This window comes from Hylaeus volcanicus, chromosome 2 (genome assembly GCF_026283585.1).
Source record: "Hylaeus volcanicus isolate JK05 chromosome 2, UHH_iyHylVolc1.0_haploid, whole genome shotgun sequence".
Lineage (NCBI taxonomy): Eukaryota > Metazoa > Arthropoda > Insecta > Hymenoptera > Colletidae > Hylaeus > Hylaeus volcanicus.
In genome coordinates, this window is record NC_071977.1 from 14,125,821 (window position 1) to 14,139,904 (window position 14,084).

Genomic DNA, 14,084 nt, shown 5'->3' on the forward strand with positions numbered 1-14,084 from the left:
ACGTGGCCAACGTATATCAGACACCGGTCTCGCACGACATGAATACTCTTTTTCATTTTACACAAATGTATCCGGTGAGAAGCCTGAAAACACCTGATGAAACGGACACGTGAAGCTCATCGACGAGGGAGCGAGGTAAGGCGGGAGGGAATGGACGACAAAGAGAAAGGGCGGTCGGGCGAGTCGAAGGCAGAAACTTGGTTAATGCGCCGTATATTACCGTAATGCCGACTCTAAGTAGGAATTACATATGCGTCGCAGTTGTCGCGTACCTTCACGTCATCGCAAACAACATATATCAGCGTTGGAAAGCCGATCGCAGCTACGTGCCTCGCTGCTAGATAGTAGAACAAATAGAGCACCGATAATTGAGGAATTTGGAATTCAATATCCACCGATCGCAGCGCCGTTTACGCGTGTCCTGCGTTGCCAATTCACGGCATTTGCATTGTAACTCGTTAAGCCCGCGTTCGCTTAGCGTCGTGAGAGTATGACGAGCATAGGGACAGACCCAGACGACGCGACCTCGTATCACGCGTCATCTCGAATACGACGTGACTATTTAGCGGACGATTGAACAGGGGTCACGAAACTGATTGGATCATTCAAAGTAAACGATACGGGTTTTTCTCGCGTTATTCACTTATTAAGGAGGTCCAACTGTGTAAAATCAAAAATTCTTTTTCTACATATTTATCATGTAGGAGATATTACAATGACTGTCACGGAAGCATTTTATAAAATTCTGCTTAGTTCATTATTTTTCGAACCCCAAATGTGTTCGGCTCAGCGTCGTACTACTTTCGTACGAAACTTTAAACGCGTTTTTGGAAATGTACATGAATCGGGATGAAATTATTTTTCTACAATTTTCAAACGTAATTGGTGGTACTGGCGGCGAGATTCATGTTAAACAAATTTTTTCCCGTCTATTAGTCATTAGATAGGGGAAAAGATACCTTAAAATATAATCTTTTAGTTTATACGCCACTCTATTGACAATTTTCAAAATTTTGTGAATATCTTATCGCCAGTACCTTCAAAATGTAATTATAAAGAAGGTGATATTTTACTTTTTTGTTTCAGATAATCAAGTACGATGAAATCCTGCTCGCCGAATGACTCTTCTACTTTTAAGCGTCTAGAAATATCCGCATATCGAAACATTGTGATAAAATCAAACATTAAGGTTAAAGCGTCGATCTACCAAATAAAAAAAAAATTATCATAATTGCACTAGTATTAAATTCTTTAACATTGCCTTGAAAATTAAACATTACACAGGTGGACCCCCTTAATTATCTTTATTTATAGCAATGACCAATACTGAATACATTTTATAAATTGTTGTAAATGTGGTTGTATATTTCGCAACTAAAACATTGTAATACAAATAATTAAACAATATGTGAAAGCGATCAGTAGGTCAAGTTTATTAAGCTCACTTAACAGGTTGTTGTTTCTTATGCTGATTATTATCATAAATACATATGTATTTATGATATCATACATTCTTATGCTGCTCAGTTTTGCACCCATCATTTATTCGGATTTTAATATTTTGTCCAGAGACCTTTGCTTTTTTAATACTACATGTATTCTTTGGAACATACTTTACACTAATCTTCTGTAGTAATCTGGATTAATTTTATTCCATTCTTCTCGAATCCTAACCCAAAACTTATCAGTTGATGCATTGTTTGGTATTCGTAAGGTAATTTTTTCTTCAAATAAGTCCACAAATTCTCTAACGTGTTTTAATTCAAACTCTGCGCGGGTTAATCTAATAATTAAATATTTTCATTTTTCAATCAATTTTGTACTGATTTTGCCATGTGTTTGGGGTCTGATCACATCACCATCAGGATACGACATGTTCTCCACCATTCCTGCTAGATTCAATTGTAAAATTAACTTACATTATTGTATACATTAATGTATTGGTTTATATTAACTGTATCTTTTCGTATTTTCGTTTTAACAAGTAACGAGTTTATATTAGCTCATAGATTCTAGTTGATACACAAATGCCACAATATAGGTATACAATTAGTATGTTATAGCTTTCTTTTAACTCTGATCGTTTGATTCATACGAAATTTAATGACTTATTTTCTAAAATTTTAGTCAGTTCGAATACTATTCTTCTATAACAGTCTCAAAAAATACGTTTCTCTACTAACGAAGGTTTAACTCGAAGGCCGAAGCATACATTATTCTGAAAAATGATGTATATGATGAATATATAACATGTTACGAATGTACAAATGAATGTATTAGGTATCGGTAAGAGTTCGTGCGATATTTTAATAATCACAGAACTAAAACCGAGTTTCATTTAGTCATTTGCAATTGTATTGCATACAGTTGATGCCAACACAAAGTTTAATGTTTGAAGTTGACATACATATTGTGTAGTTTATGTCTGTTAAAAACAGCCAACGAAAATTTAAAAATTCGTGTACACGGTGTGTACATATCTGGTGCTGAGTGTTGGCAAACTAAAGGGGACCGGAGCAAGGGGACTAGGCCGCTCGCTCCACCCAATACATAGTAATAAGATGTCACAAAATCACGGACATGGGAAACTTAAGTAGTAATATTCGATCGCTGTAATATTTCACTGTTAGGCCAATGTATTTCAATTGCCACTTGCTCTCGTTACTCTTATGCCTCTCTTTGACGCTCTTTGTCGCGCGATAAACTTTTGATGCAAGCCGCGCGGCAAATAACAAAAATACATACGTATACCTCGAGGCGGAGTGGCTAATCTGATTTGACGGCAATTTAACGTGGTATCACTGTATGTATGTATTTCTTCTATACAATAATACAAGACCTCTCGTTTCTTCGTCGACTCCCCAAAAAATAAAGGATCTTGAATGGGAAGTTGTTGGATCTTGAGTCGCGGGATTAAAGACGCAACAGTTTTATTATAGAGACATTATGGAATTGTAACAGCAAGTACGCACGTAGGTACGAACTACCAGAATCTGAGCTCGTGACCAAAATGCAAGGAGTTTATGTAGGCTAAGATAACAGATTTCGGGCACAATAGTCAGCAACAGTCAAAGTGCAAGGATGAGTAAGCGGGTACAGGAGGCTAGACCGGCTAGAATTCTAAAGCTATGAGTAAGATGTTTTTATGAGGATGATTCCAACGTGATATCTGCGTTGGTTATCCGTTGGTTATCAGTTAGTCATACAACAGAAGATCTATATCATCCTCCTTACGGTCCAGATCTGTCTCTTTGTGATTACCTCTCAATTTGATCTATGTTTAACTTTTTGGCAAACAGTAATTTTAAAAATGATGCCGGTGTAAAATCAACAATTAATTTGTTTTTAATGAATAAAACTCAGAACTTTGATTAAAAAAGGAGTGTACAAGCTTCTAGAACAATGGAAAAGACTTGTGCAAATAAATGGTAAACACTTCATTAGATGAAATAATTTTTTAAAATGTTCTCAGTATTTGAATTGTATTTTGAAAAGTCGCACAAACTTTTTCCAGTATATAATATTAACATATTATTAGAATATTTCCTCTCTAAGACCAACCGGAAATAGATTCAAAATGGATTCAAATAATAAAGAATAAAGAAAGATGAATTGAAGCGTCTGATTAATAATTTAAAGTAAATTTGAAAAAGAAATTTCGAAATAAGGTTCTAAGCATTGGTAATCGTTATCGAGCAGACGCAACGTAGCCTCACGATTGCCGAAGCGGGTGCTTCTCAATCGGCAGCTATGGCGCGGTAATCGACATGAATTTTGAAGCGTATCTGATAGCAGCACGGTGCCGTTTAAATATTTGATGAAACATTCCGGCCGCAATATGGGGCCCCGCATTCCCCCGGAAACGCTGTGATCCCACTGATCGGCACAGCCAGACCGCCATTACTTTGATACATAACCTCTCTTCTCTCCATCCCACTCTGGCCATATATTGATAGCGTGGATGCATTATTGATAGATCGGTTATATTTATGGGACAATTTAAAGCTCGCCAATCATTTCTCGGGACGAATCGATCGACGGGCCGCGGTCGTTCGTTGAACTGGTGAGTATTAAAAATTTAAACCCAATGGCGGGAAATTTGAAATGCGACGAGTGTCTGTTATTTTGAACTTACAATTAGTCGAATACGTTGAACCGTTAATGAGCATAGCAAAGCTAATTATTACAGTGAAATAAACGTTTTCATAAAATCTTTTGAGAAATATTAATTTGTTTTTTGACTTTTTAATAAATTAAAAACTTTTGTATTCGCGAATGGATCCATTTCTGGGCTGAATACGTTTTCAAAGGAGAACTGAAATTTTGTAATCCTTGATAAATGTATTATGTACTTTATTATACTCAAAATAAATGATTGGATTGAGGATTAAAAGAAATATACATGTCGAATTGAGTAACCTCCTCCTCTTCGAAGTCGGTTAAAAATGCAGATTTGCGGCTTTTTGTGCTGTGCAGGTACTCGAACCAATGTAAGATGTCTTTTTCACGAGACTATCATTCTAGAAAATATTTGTTGCATTTACAATTTATACGTAGATATTACCATCATATGTTATGTAATTATGATATTTTGTATAAAGCAGAGGCGATTTAAAATATTGCAGATAAAGGGTTAATGATATGAAATAAATTAAAAAGAAGACATATGATCACAAATACTTATATGCATATTATTACGTGAAAATTCTAATGTTGATTGACAGGCTAAATAATTGCCAATCAATTGCTGATGTCATGATCTGAACATCCTATAATTTTCGCAAAAAATACTTTCTTCATTCAGTTTAGCAACTTAAGTAACACGTTTATTAAGAAATATTACTAATTCGGCACTAAAATTGATTTAGAAACAAAACTAACACATTTTTCAATTATTATCTGCAGAAATTTTCATTACAAAAGAAATGAACTTAGGTATATCACTTTAAGAACGACTAGTTCAATTGTTCTAAAATGTTTATCCAGAAGATCACGAAGCTGAACGATGTGTACAATCATGAATAAAGGTTCTGTTATTGTTTAATATTTCATGGATGTTGATGGACGTGTTTGCCTGCGGAAAGAAATGCCAATCCCCTATGGTGTGTCGGGACAAAGTTGATTTTTATGTTCGAATATCGAGAGCCTCAGACAAGACTTGTCAGATCCATAGAGCCGAGGGGACATGTATGAAAAAGGGTGCTGAAATAGGGAGAAGCTGATGGTGTCGTGACCAGTGAAAACGTTCTCAGGAGGCTTAAAATAAAACCAAAGACAAATAAACGCCATGTTAATTATTTATCGTGTACAGCTTCACATTTGATAACGTCCTCACTATTACGCTAGTGCAAAAGTAATTTTGTTTTTTTAGGTGTTAACTTTGTAATATCACAATTCAAATTATCGTGAAGCGTAAATTCATGAAAAACACATATGAATGTTATAAAAATATATTAAATCGTTAATATATTTTCAAAAAAATGTTAAATCGAAATAAAATTTCACAAAACTACAATGCAAAATGCAACAATTCGTTTATATGAAGCATACGCCCTTCTTATGTACAAAGATTTTTCTAATTGCCTGAATAAGCAACGCGCATGTTAAAATATTTGTTTAGATTGAATCGAAATTTTCACTTTGTTTCTTTTCTTTTATATCACTTTCTTTTTTCTGAGCTTTTCCTACCTTTCATTCGGTTGTGCAATATACATGTGAAATGTCTCGTATCATTCTGCATATCTACTTGAAATCATTTAACACTGATTCTTTACGGCTGTGCTCAGAATTGTGTGAAATCCAAATTTTATAAGGAGTGACGCGAATCTTTGCATCATCCTCTATGATCCTGTAGGATTCTATTCCTACAGTTGGTGTTAGAAGGATAACATGAAGGTTCGTAAATACTGGAACAAATATCGTGAACTAGAATAAGACTGTGTTGATAGATTAAATCATTTTTAACCGACTTCGAAAAGGAGGAGGTTACTCAATTCGACATGTATTTTTCTTTTTTTTTTAAAGGTGTATTCACCGATTACACCGAGATGGCTTGACCAATCGGAATGAAACCTGTTGCATCTTGTAGTGCATTTCTCCCTGGTGGTCCCATTATTAAGATTTTTTGCGATTTGTCATTTTTTTACCCGTTTTTTTTTTTTAGCAAAAACCGTAACTTTTAGGTATGTTTGCCGATTACGTCGAGATAGCTTGATCAATCGGAGTGAAACTTCTTGCATCACGTAGAATATTTCTTCCAGTAGGTCGCGTAAACAAAACATTTTGTGATTTGTCAGTTTTTACCTGCTTTTTTGCAAAAAAAAATTTTGTCTTGCTTCTTACTCCGAGACGGATGGACCAATCGGATTGAAACTTCTTGCATCTGGAAGAGCATTTGCCATTTGGTCCCATAACAAAACATTTGTCCTTGTTTTATTTTTTATCACTTTATATCACTTTTTATTCATCCAATATTCTATGGTAAGAATATTGAGGTTGTTGGTCTAGAAAAGAAATCTGATATCTTGACCAGATGACTTCCGCAAACCAATGTCTAATGCCTCAATTTGGCAACTGTACGCTTTAGCAGGCACAGTTGACGGATCCAATAGCATTATCTCGGGAGTGGATACACGCCCCAGGTTTTCTATCCTATCTGCAGATTTATATTGACTAATCCCAGAAGCAATACAGTTCCGTGGAGTCCGAGCTGTGCGCTGTCGATGAGGGGCTTTCTTAATTGAAGTATTTCTTATCTAAAAACTGGTGATCCCGCAGAACCGCGAGCCGGAAGACCTCTGATCCGTTAAGGTCTGCCTCGCCATGATTGCGAGGCTCTTGTCTTCTCTTATAATTGATATTGGCTCGGTGGTGTGGGCGTCGTCGTCTGTGAGCCAGCTCGAAACGACGCCGACGGTGGACAGACGGAGACAGAGACATTTCGATAGCCATGGAAAGGCGTGCTGGTCGGAAGGGACCGACGGCTCTAATCCTCGATGGTCCCGTCTTCGAGAATAGTTGGTAATCCCGCTGGATAGTTGGAGATCACCGAGTTACACCGGACACACTCCGGACGGGAGCTTTTATTGGCAGACGCCGCTAAGGTGGATGTCTGAAGAGAATTTCGACTTGAGGAACTCGCTAGTTGCGCGTTGAAGGAGTCGAACGCGAGGACCAATAGGGCCGGCTTCCAGGCTCGTTGCTCGATCGAGCTGGAAAGCGCTTAATGTCCCAAGTCCAGGTTGAATCCGACCAGAGACTTATACGAGTATACTTAATGCGTGGGGTCTAAGGGCTTTAGAGGGGAGAGATGTTGCAGTACAGTTTCGAGCAACTGTAAGGTTCTATTGAATCTTGTAAATGCTTAAGGTCTCTGCCGAATCTGGCCTTAACTCCGGTATATGTTTGCAAAGATCCCGGAACGTTTCGTGTATATTGAGTGGAATGCTTGACGCGACATTCACGATACTTTAACCGTCGTTTCAAGGAATTCTTAAAGAATACAAGGACTGCTTCCTTGATTGTTGAACAATAAAGAATAAGTGCTGTTGTTGGTAAACCTACTTGATTTTACCTACTTTATTCGCATGTGAATAGTCGCAGCGCAGCGATTGAACTGATAGAAGGCATGACACGGCGCATCGTGTCGTCGTAAAAACAAAGGCGCATCGGGATCTTCGATTTATCGCCAAGGTGGACGAAAGCGCGCGGATTGTGATTTTCTAACATACTTGATTTTTGCATTTCTCTGTATTTTGAGGTGTTTTGGGCTGAGAAGGGCAAAAAGTAAACGATGGATACACGTAAATATATGGATCATATATTATATTATATTATATATTAGGATGGTCCTTATTTAAATGATTTTTTAAATCTGCAGGGTGTTTGTTTTAAGTGAGTACAGTAGAATATCTCGGAATATGTTTTAGTTATTAAAAATCTGTTCCTACAAAAGTTATTTGGTATGAAGGGCTACATTATGTAGTAATCATTATTTTCTTGTGGGTGGAGTAATAGAGGAGATCCGGATATCAATCTAATTTTTTAAAATGGAATGCTATACTTTTTATACAAGAATATGGTAGAGTATCGAATTCTAAATAAAAAAGTATTGACCTTTAGTAGTCCTAAATCTAACAGTTATAATGTAATGTGATACGGTATATGGTTCTTCTTTCTTGGAAAACTCTCTTGTCTATTTTAACAATGTTTTAAGTGAAGAATGTTGCTGTCTAAAAATGTAGAAGAAATTAAAAGTCTGCAAGTGTACAACTAGAAAACACCATTGAATCATTCAACTAATTAGTAACTGTAACGCTATCATATTGTTTACAAAATAATATAATAATTTGTATACACATCGTAAAATAATTCAGTTGTATTAGCAAAAATGCAAGCTTGCTTTCAAATTTCTCAATTTTGGTCACAACATTTGATACAGTTAATTCAACTTTTATGTTAAAGTCACCGTATGCATGATTTACATAATTACATGTTCACACTTAAGTTATAATATGCGATTATGCACTTGATACCGATATGGAAGTTTTCCTACCGAAGACTTGGTGTTCTTCTTGCGCGAAAAGATATTTATAAATTAGATCCGACACTATTCTGACGTTTATCTGCATTATGCGTCCGATTGAAGAACAGGATATCATATTTGCGACGAAGATAAGACAATAGGTAACAGCCTGCCATGTGTGCGGTCAGATTTATCCCATAGCACCATTGCTACCCCGAAAACAACACTAGTTCGCACGTGTCGAGGATCAAGGAAATAATTCCGTGTCCCAGTAGAGTAGACGAACCCCTACACTGTTGGCATTAGTTCGTAATCAAACAACTCAAAGAATATTTCTTCACGCGGAATGACAAGGTGAAATATTGTTAACGACCGAATCGATGATATTAAAAAAATGAAGTATTATATAAATAATTTGTAAATCTTATCGTATTTGTAAAGTTATGGAAACTACGAAATTTCTTGTGCCTTCTATAAACATTCAAAATTGAAGTAGCGAACTTCAAGAATAAAATAAACAAGGGAAAAGAAAATTCAAGAACGCTGTTGAGTGGTTTAAGTAGAATGAGAAGAGAGAATGTAAAATTGAAATGGTGGTACAAGAAAAATTGAAAAATAACAGACCTGAAAAACATCCAGGATGTATTTAAAATGGGTATAAAATTTTTCTAGAATACCATTCCAAGTAGGATCACGGAATATATTCCGAAGGGCATCTTGAACATTTTTTCATAAAAACTTGATACGACGATATTGTAAGTATGAATTGGCTACGTCATTACTGAACTTTTATTTTTATTGCATGCAATTAGAACTTGTATTTAGAGATTATTTTGCTATATCCACAATACATACATCGCCATTACTGAACTGTACGGTATTTGCTGAGAACATATTAACAGACTTACTTTTGATAATCAAAATTCTTAACTCAAAAAATTTGGACATTAAAAGAAATTTCATTCTTTTTTATACTCTAAGAATTTAATGGCGTCGATGCACGATATTATTCAGAGCGTCCCAGAATTAGTGTAAGAACCGGAAGTGGAAGGTAGCTGAGAGGATTCTAAACCACAATTTCCTTTGCAAGAATGGATGGTACTTCGGTTTTGAATTATTAACGAAAGACCACCGACCAATCACACCGCCCGAGTAGCGCGCGCTCAGCCGCGATTCAGAATCGTCTCAGCTATTTCCCATTTCTGGTTCGTACACTAATTCTGGGACACTATGTAGAAGCTATCATTCCAATTTTCATGATTCTCCGAGAAATCTTTCCTGCCATAGAAATCAAAACAAAATCATCATACATGAGTACAAATGACTATACATAATGAATTTTTGCAAAAAGTTAATGTCGCCAATGGTCCATATTTAGAAGACATACCAAGTTACATGGTTGTTTGATGAACTACCCCTAGGATATAAGGCAAAATAGGGGAAGTCATATTTTCATACAAAAATAAAGACATTTAAAACAGGTCACCTAAATAATTCGTTTACTTTTAGCGTCAGAAAAAAAAGTGTCGAACAAGAGTTGTTTGATTTCGAGGGGCACGTAACCTAGTGCTAATAAGTTTTTTATCAGTGGAAGCGTAGAGGAGATACGACGCCGACGTTCGACACTCTGTTTTTTTTTAATGGATTGATATAGTTTGTCATAGACATTCTGATAGAGCATTTCAAGACGAACACAATGATTTACAGTTGAAGGTCATTCAAGGTTACATAGGCTTACTGTAATGGAAAATAAATTGTAAATTGTAAATTGTAGATAACGTAAACAGAATCCAAACGTCGAATTCGGCTTGAAAACTCAATGTTTAACATGAAAAAAAGTATATACATATCGAATTGAGTAACCTCCCCATTTTCGAAGTCGGTTAAACAATCGATATTTATAACACTTCTTCAATTACTCATGTCGTGTAACGTGAAGCATTTTTCATTAATGTTTCAGTTTTATCGTCATCAGTTTCGCGCGAACCTCCTGAACATATGGCACATCATTAAGATTGCCATCACGAAATGTGCCAAACCACTTTCGACAGTTCGTTTATTGAATCCTGTCCACCCATGCCATAAATTTTCCTTTAAGATACCATTGCACTTTTGTCATTTTTAAAATAATAATGCATGATATACCTATAATGAACTTTATCATTATCTATTTTTAACTTACCGTGAAACACACAAAACAGAACTAATCTTCACAGGATTGTGCTTAAATTAACCTTCGAACGATGATAGGCTATGGTCATTAGACCGAAGTTAACCGCTATTATTTTTAATCAACGTCATTTAATAGCAGAAACCGGCACGAACTTTCCACTCAAGTCAATATCAATTGAAACACTGGGAGAAACGACATTTCATAAGGATCAACCAAATACTTGGACTTTTCGCTGATAAGGCATTAAAAATACCGTCAATTGTGACAAATGCATATATGTAGTAATTCACAAATCTTCGAGATCAAAACCTTGTATATGTAAGTCTTTTTGGTGAAATGGACAAGCCAAAATTTCCATAAAGGTTGAGGCTCGGGTTCGGCCACGTTGTCTTCGTCTATACCCCCATAACTGCATATGCCATGAACACGCTATAAGGCGTCGACGTTCCAATGTGCGAAACCACGCACCCCGGTTCCCCCGTCTAAATTCGTGAGGACATTTATGAGGATGCGCCTGCGAGATCTTATCGGCCATGAAAAATTCAACGTTTCATCTGTCCCAAGGACCGGACTGTCCTGCCGATCTGCATTAATTTATTTATACCGGCCACTTAAGAGGCCCTCGAATAAATTTGACGGACGCTTTAAAATCTGGAAGGTTTAAACTGGCCTTGGTTCGAGTTTCACACGGACCGGAAATGGTTACCATTGAAGATTTGTTATTTCTTCTTCGACTCCTAAATTCCTCTTAAGTTTGTTGTTTGTTGCATCAATATTTCTCGAAATTCATTATTCCGCAAGACTCTCGAGAAAAAAAAGTGAAAATTCGCTGTGAGCAAATGTATTCTCATTTCGACATTTTAAATCGAATTGAATTGATTTCATATGTTTTGAATGAAATTTTCTGTACATTGTTTCTTGAAACAAATAAATATGGGACAAAATTAGCGTACTTTTTTTAATCCTTTTGGGCCTTTATCGGTATTTAGTAATAAATTAACTTCTTTTTATTAAATAGTATTAAGAAGCCCATAATACACGACTTATAGAAAGAAATGTCACATTGGAAATGAAAATTCCAATAAAATGTTAAATGTTCACTTTTTATTAGCTTAGCAGAAGCAGAATGAACTTTAGTTTCCAGGCTCTTTTTCTATTATTGCTTATTATGTTATTACAGAATTAACTACCACACTGTAACATAAATTATTAGTCGTTATTCATTTTTATTCACGAATGAATATTATTAATTTTATAGTTAAAAAAATAGCAGTGATATGTTAGTAAACGTTTGTAATTATTCCTTTAGCAAATTCCGTGGTGTATACTAATAAAGAAAGAAATAAACAATGTCAAGATTCCTTTCTCTAAATTCCTCTACATATATTCAGGGTCGTATATTCATAAACATAAAGTAAGAAACATTTAAAAGTAAGCATCGCTTATAATTCACTATGAAACAATTAACGACGACAGGTTTACAGTTGTGGCTCATAAAAAGTCAAAACAAGTTTCGCTCTTGGAACGTTCTGATCATGAAATAAGGAGTTTGACTTTTTCGATTTCGCGGGCTGATATCGAGCGTCTCTACCTGCATTAGTCTACGGCCTTACAACCCCATGGATTCTCATATGCACTTAGTTTTCATTGCTGACCCATCGTACGTAATATAATATGTATCGTAGTCTGTGGGTCCCCGTGGAACACTGTTCGCCCACGTTTCTTCACGGCTTTCTGACCACCTCCTAAACTCGACTACGCTTTCGTTCTTAAACGAAAACGAGTTTGCCCGATCCTGAATTCTTATCGCCATGGGATTTCTCTGTCGAACGAGGAACTTTTGGAAAAATGTGGATTTCGACGACATCCGCTTGAAATATTTTGAGTTAACTTACCGCGGTGGAAATACTGAAATTTTATCAAACATTTTTATCAAATATTTTATAACGACACAAGTTTAAGAAAAAGTAAATCACAGAAAAGAACTTTTTTCGCGTCTCTTAGTCTCTTAATTTATCATATTAAATAACGTAATTTGTAACACAACGGTATTTATTTGTTTGTATCACATTTATTATTCTTTTGATTAATGTATTTCTCAAAAGGACTGTAGTAAAAGCTAGAATTTAGCGTTATTTCGATCATAGTATTCCATACCTTTGTACATTCTAATCCAATTTAAAATTTGTTTTGTTGCGAAAAATCTTGATTTCTATTTCTAAAGTTATCGAATTGTCCATATTTCTAATTTTACTAGTTTCAATTCTACACTTTCATGATTAATCCATCGTTTAACTTATTATCTTGTTACTGTTAAGTTAATAACGTTCTAATTTCATACCTTATCGATTGGCCAATAGCAAGACTGACCTATTTTCATAATTATCTATTTTTCTAATTATCCAATTTGCTTTATTCTTTGTCCATGTATTTCATGCGTTATTTTCTCATTTTCTAATTTAATATTTCTATATTTACTTAATTTAATTATTTCAAAATTAACCAACAATTTCGTTTTTCAATCTATCAATTTTAAGAGATACAACTTGATGATTTTACTAAATCTAATTCACTTGTCTACATTTCCCTGACAGTTCTATTGCTTAACTGTTACCTTTATCTTTTCACAAATGTTTTTGTACGTCACCTATACAAGCCATTCCTCTATATCGTTCCTCTAGTTTACATTAAAAAATATTCAAATTGATTCTTAAATCTGGGATAATCTGTAACTTTGTTCTAAATAAAAATCGATTCTTTTCGTTCCTACGAATATAATAATATTAAGATACATTGAAGGCGTTAATACCTTACAAAGTTTTGGATATATTATTATATATGAATGTATTCATATTTAAAATGAAAAAATAAAGTATGTCATGCAAACATAACCCTTATTACGAAATTCAACTTCACTCGTTAATTTTAACTGTGCATACCGTTATGTATATTTTGTTGTAGAGAAAAAACAATAATACATATATAGAGTTGAATATTTTAATTTTACTGCTAGGTGTTACACTTTAACCGTGTCCTCCAAAAAGGATATATACTAGCGCATGTATATTATATTATTCATATATTTAAAATAATTTATACGTTTACAAATATATTTCCGAGTGAATTATTGTCGCGTAGAACGTAGCTATTGATTACAGACAAATTTCAGCTACTCTTTCTGCACTTTTTGCTACATCGTACTTCCACTACACAATTGAATTTATTTCCAAACTGTCTTAACCATATTTCTAAAAAATGAGAACACATATGCATGTCCTTGGAATATATACTTTTGTTTATAACATTAAGATCTTTCTTTTAATCCAGAGTCAATGACTTATAAATATGCGATTACTTTCAACATGCCCTAAATCCAATAGTATCGCA